Source organism: Somniosus microcephalus, chromosome 6 (assembly GCF_052327205.1).
Source record: "Somniosus microcephalus isolate GS21.2 chromosome 6, FLI_Smic_1.0, whole genome shotgun sequence".
Lineage (NCBI taxonomy): Eukaryota > Metazoa > Chordata > Chondrichthyes > Squaliformes > Somniosidae > Somniosus > Somniosus microcephalus.
Window position 1 is genome coordinate 32356140 of NC_140992.1, and position 6000 is coordinate 32362139.

Consider the following 6000-nt stretch of genomic DNA (forward strand, 5'->3'; position numbering starts at 1 on the left):
AGGATGATTTGGACAGGTTGGGTGATTGGGCAGAAGCATGGCAGATGCAATATAACGTGGATAAATGTGAGGTTATCCACTTTGGTAGCAAAAACAGGAAGGCAGATTATCATCTGAATGGCAATAGATTGGGAGAAGGGGAAGTGCAACGAGACCTGGGTGTCCTTGTGCACCAGTCGCTGAAGGTAAGCATGCAGGTGCAGCAGACGGTTAAGAAGGCAAATGGTATGTTGGCCTTCGTAGCGAGAGGGTTTGAGTACAGGAACAAGGATGGCTTGCTGCAGTTGTACAGGGCCTTGCTGAGACCACATCTTGAGTATTGTGCACAGTTTTGGTCGCCTTATCTGTGGAAGGATGTTCTTGCCATGGAAGGAGTTCAGCGAAGATTCACCAGGCTGATACCTGGGATGGCAGGAATGACGTACGAGAAGAGATTGCATAGATTGGGCTTGTACTCACTGGAGTTTAGAAGAATGAGAGGGGATCTCATCGTAACTTATAAAATTCTAACAGGACTAGACAGACTAGATGCTGGAAGGATGTTCCCGATGGTCGGGGAGTCCAGAACCAGGGGTCACAGTCTAAGGATAAGGGGTAGGCCATTTAGGACAGAAATGAGGAGGAATTTCTTCACCCAGAGAATGGTGAACCTGTGGCATTCTCTACCACAGAAGGCAGTAGAGGCCAATTCATTAAATATATTCAAGAAGGAGTTGGATATATTTCTCAAGGCTAAAGGGATCAAGGGGTATGGGGAGAAAGCAGGGACCGGGTACTGAATTTGGATGATCGGATTGAATGGCAGAGCTGGTTCGAGGGGCCGAATGGCCTACTTATGCTCCTATCTTCTATGTTTCTATAATCTGTTTTTGTTATGTTGGTTGAAGAATAAATATTGTTGGCCAGGACACTGGGGATAACTCCCCTGCTCTTCGAAATAGTGCTGTGGAATCTTTTACGTGCACCCGAGAGCAGACGGGGCCTCGGTTTAACATCTCATCTGAAAGACAGCACCTCAACAGTGCAGCACTCCGTCGGCACCGCACCGGAGTGGGACTTGAACCCGCAACCTTCTGACTCAGAGAGTGCTACCAACTGAGCCACAGCTGACACAAATTTGAGAGGTTACATGCAAAGCAGGCACAGTTGCATTCAGCGGGGCATGTTAAAGGAGGCAGACAGGATGGAAAGACAAGTTTCCTCTCCCCCTCCCAACGCCGGCAGCATGTCCTGTTTAATGAAGAAGTTGCGGCGAAATAAGTCACATTTTGAAAAAGTAAAAATGAGGAGACTGCGCCTGGTTAATAGGCAGAGTTTAAAGATGGGTGGCGTGAAGAGAAAACGAAAGCGCGGTGGGTTGGGGTGGGTGACTGCTCTGCCCGGGGTCCACGGTCTCTCTGTTTAATGCGCCGTATGAAGCCGCGCTCTCTACAGCGAGGAGCGGAGCGGAGCCGCGCGCCGCCTCGAACGCCGAGCCGTTTGAAAACACCGTACTCACTGTGACGTCAGGAGGCAGCCCAACCGGCAGTCCGCGTGCTCCTGGCAATGTGTTCCCCCGCCTCACTCACTGCAGGTTCCGCCTGGCAATGTGTTCCCCCGCCTCACTCACTGCAGGTTCCGCCTGGCAATGTGTTCACTCACTGCAGGTTCCGCCTGGCAATGTGTTCACTCACTGCAGGTTCCGCCGGGCGACCCCGCTCGAGCCCGTCTTTATTTCTCAACCCTCCTCCCCCCCCCCTTTTCCTTACCCCGTCAGGAAGAGCCACGTCAAGGATCAAACCAAACCGCACCACACAACGCTTCTTCAAGTGCGAGGAGAAATTGCATCAGCGGCAAAAAAAAGTTACCAGCTCCATTCGGGAATTGCATCATTTTCCCCAAATCACTACTTGCATTTATACAACGGATATACGGCAAAGATACAGACCATTTGGCCCAACCAAGCCATGCTCCCACTTGAGCCTCCTCCAGTCTTTCCTCATCTAAATCTATCAGCATAACCCTCTATTCCCTTTTCTCTCATGCTTGTCCAGCCGCCCCGTAAATGCATCTCACTGTTAGCTTCAACCACTCCCTGTGGTAGCGAGTTCCACATTCTCACCACTCTCTGGGTAAAGAAGTTTCTTCTGAATTCCCTATTGGATTTCTTGGTGACTATCTTATATTGATGGCCTCTAGTTTTACTCTTCCCCACAAGTGGAAACACTCTGTATCCACTCTATCAAAACCTTTAATAATTTTAAAGACCTCTATTAGGTCACCCCTCAGCCTTTTTTCAAGAGAAAAGAGACCCAGCTTGTTCATCCTTTCCTGATATGTATACCCTTGCATTTCAGGTATCATCCTTGTAAATCTTCCCTGCACCCTCTCCAGTGCCTCTATATTCTTTTCATAATATGGGGAAAATATATAATGTGGGGAAAAAAACACCACCCCAAGGCACTGCTTCACTGAGGGATAAGGGGAGAGGAGGGAATGGGTGCCACACCAAAGAAGGAGATGTTAGGTCGGGGGGGTCACCATAAAGCATAGTTGAAGAGGTTGATTTTAAGGAGGGTCTATAAAGGTGGCGGGACTTAGGGAGTGGGAATTAGGCATAGTTGCCAATAGCTGGGCAAAGGCGGGGAGGGTGGGTGGGTTATAGGCTGGAAGAGATTACAGAGATAGGGGAGGGGTGAGGCCATAGAGTGATCTAAACATGAGAATTTAAGTGTTGAGACTTTGGGGAACAGGGAGTCAGTTGATTAGCAAGGACAGGAGTGAACCATACAAAAACTTGCATTTATATAGCGCCTTTCACAACCACCGGATGTCTCAAAGCACTTTTACAGCCAATTAAGTACTTTCTGAAGTGTAGACACTGTTGTAGAAAACACAGCAGCCAATTTGCACACAGCAAGCTCCCACAAACAGCAATGTGACAATGACCAGATAATCTGTTTTAGTGATGTTGATTGAGGGATAAATATTGGCCAGCACACCAGGGATAACTCCCCATGCTCTTCGAAATAGTGCCAGGGGATCTTTTACGTCCACCTAAGAGAGGGGCCTCAGATTAACGTTTCATCCAAAAGATGGCACCTCCTCTAGTGCAGCGGCACTCCCTCAATACTGCACTGGGAGTGTCAGCCTAGATTTATTGTGCTCAAGTCTCTGGCATAGGACTTGAACTCACAGCCTTCTGCCTCAGAGGCAAGGGTGCTACCAACTGAGCCACAGCTGACACTGTAAGCATAACTTCTATGGAATAGGATACGGGCAGCAGAATTTTGGATGAGCTGAAGTTTACAGAGGGTGGAGGATGGGAGGCCGGCCAGGAGTTCATCGGAATAGACCCGAGAACACTACTTCCTTTCCCAACGTTACCCAATCCGCAGTTTTACTCTCTAGGGGTATCAGATCATCCACTATTTCCCGTCGCATGCAGCCTAAATAACCACTTCCCTCCAGCGCACCACCCAAGATTTCCCCTCGCCTTCTTCCAAATCCTACGGGATATGAGGCCACTGCTATCTGAAATTTAGACCACTGTCTCACTTCAGGGAGTTGGCTGTGGAAAAGAGCCTAGAACGGCAGGAGTAGTAGGATTTGAAGGAGGAGAGTGAGGCATGACAAAGCTTGACCTCGTCAAGCCAAATCTGGCAATTGTTGAGTAGGCCAGTTGTGTATAAGGTAAGCTTGGGTTTATGCCCCACTAATTTGAGGGTGCAAAGATGGGGACGGCATCAGGTAGATGACAGAGTTGGGAGATAATGATCGATTTGCTGGGAACAAGGACATTGAAGCTATTGAAGGAATTAACGTGTCATATGAAGAGATCGCAAAGTCTCTGAAGAATGGACTCAGTCGGGAATATTTTGTGGACTTTATGGGATTTTTCTGAGGGTATTTTCCCTGTTATGGGATCGCCCTGTGCAGATACGTGAAAGACTGGTTTGTTAAAACTCCAGAGAACGCATGGCAGTTGGCTGTGACAAAAGAACTGTCAGTCATCCAGAATGTATGGGCTCGCCCGACAGTCCTGGAAAAAGGAAGGGGGCCATTGAACTTGATTAGAAAGGCCACTCTAATATGCAAAAGCACTTCTCACCTCCATCTCGGAAGAGAAGCAGAACAATGAACCCACTGGCCTCAGCCAGCTGAAAGGGAGCCAGTTTTTTTCCCAACATAAAGACTGAAAGATATGTCCCAGACTTAGGGCCATTAATCTAATACGCATGGGTCCGAGGATGACTCATCACTGATTAAGCACCGGAGTGCTTAGAAACAATAGGATTTTAAAGATTGGCGGGAAAAGATAGGGACTACTATAAAAATAGATTCTTTTCCACCGTTCTCTCTCTCTCTCGCTCCCTGCTCCAACAAGATCGAATTAACAAGAAGGAGCAGAGAAGCCGACGAGCGGAGCGATCAAAACCGACCGCGTGTGGGGGTAAGCATAGTCTCTCAGAAGTGAAGCTTTTGGGCTATTCCGAGGGTGGGAGCTTCGTTTGGTTCAGCCACTCGAAGGGGTTTATACGACTGGGTAATTCGTTGGTAGGGGTGGAATTAGAGTCCACCATAACAACAAGGGAATTACTGCTTGTTATAGTCCCCAGTTTTGTACTGTATGTATGTTGATTGTAATCTGGATTTTATTCTCCACAGGGACAGTGATTTCGTTTAGTAGTGCATGTTTTAGCCAGTGTATGTTAGACCAAATAAATATAAGTTTGATTTTTCACCGAAGCATTCCTGTCCGTGACTTATTTCATTTACACTCTGAATAATAATTCCCGGGTATAGAACTTTTGTAAGGTGGGGACGATGCGCACCGTCCATCTAGCAATTGGGCTAGGATCAAAAACTGCTTACATCACTTGGCGACCGCGGCAGGACGGTTACAAAAACCGCTTACACATACAAAGCTAGGTGGGAAAGTAATTTGTGAGGAGGATGCAAAGAGGCTGCAATGGGATATAGGCAGGTTAAGTGAGTAGGCAAGAACATGGCAGATGGAATATAATGTGGAGAAATGTGAAGTTATCCACTTTGGTAGAAAAAATAGAGAAGCAGAATATTTTTTAAATGTTGAGAGATTGGGAAATGTTGGTAATCAGAGGGACCTGGTGATAGTTAACATACAAGTACAGCAAACAATTAGGAAAGCAAATGGTATGTTAGCCTTTATTACAAAAGGATTTGAATATAAGAGTAAAGAAGCTGCAGGAGCTTCTCAGGGCAGTGTCCTAGTCCCAATCATCTTCAGCAGCTTCATCAATGACCTTTGCTCCATCATATGGTCAGAAGTGGGGATGTTCGCTGATGACTGCACAGTGATCAGTGCCATTCGCAACTCCTTAGATAATGAAGCAGTCTATGCGCGCATGCAGCAAGACCTGGATGACATTCAAGCTTGGGCTGATAAGTGGCAAATAACATTCGCACCACACAAGTGCCAGACAATGACTATCTCCAATAAGTGAGAGTCTAACCACTGCCCCTTGACATTCAACGGCATTACAATAGCCGAATTCCCTACATCCTGGGGGTCACCATTGACCAGAAACTTAACTGGACCAGCCACATAAATACTGTGGCAACAAGAGCAGGTCAGAGGCTAGGTGTTCTGTGGCGAGTGTCTCACCTCCTGATTCCCCAAAGCCTTTCCACCATCTCAAGGCACAAGTCAGGAGTGTGATGGAATACTCTCCACTTGCCTGGATGAGTGCAGCTCCAACAACACTCAAGAAGCTCGACACCATTCGAGACAAAGCAGCCTGCTTGATCAGCACCCCATCCACCACCTTAAACATTCACTCCCTCCACCACCGGCGCACCGTGCCTGCAGTGTGTACCATCTACAAGATGCACGGCAGCAACTCAACAAGGCTTTTTCGGCAGCACCTCCCAAACCCGCAACCTCTACCACCTAGAAGGAGCAGCAGGTGCAAGGGGACGCCATCACCTGCAAGTTCCCCTCCAAGTTACACACCATGCTGACTTGGAAGTATATCGTCG

General features: G+C 47.7%; 1 protein-coding gene across 4 annotated transcripts in view; it reads right to left on the reverse strand.

The window, feature by feature from the left end:
- Positions 1 to 1659, reverse strand: part of rhbdd1 (rhomboid domain containing 1) — a 72183-nt gene extending 70524 nt beyond the window's left edge. Inside the window, exon 1 of one of the 4 annotated variants that reach the window (XR_015078639.1) lies at positions 1499 to 1659. The gene's annotated coding sequence lies outside the window, so the exon portion shown is untranslated. The remainder of the gene's footprint in view (positions 1 to 1498) is intronic. The other 3 variants (XM_085989963.1, XM_085989961.1, XM_085989962.1) reach the window with 3 other exon arrangements.
- Positions 1660 to 6000: the final 4341 nt, after the last annotated feature.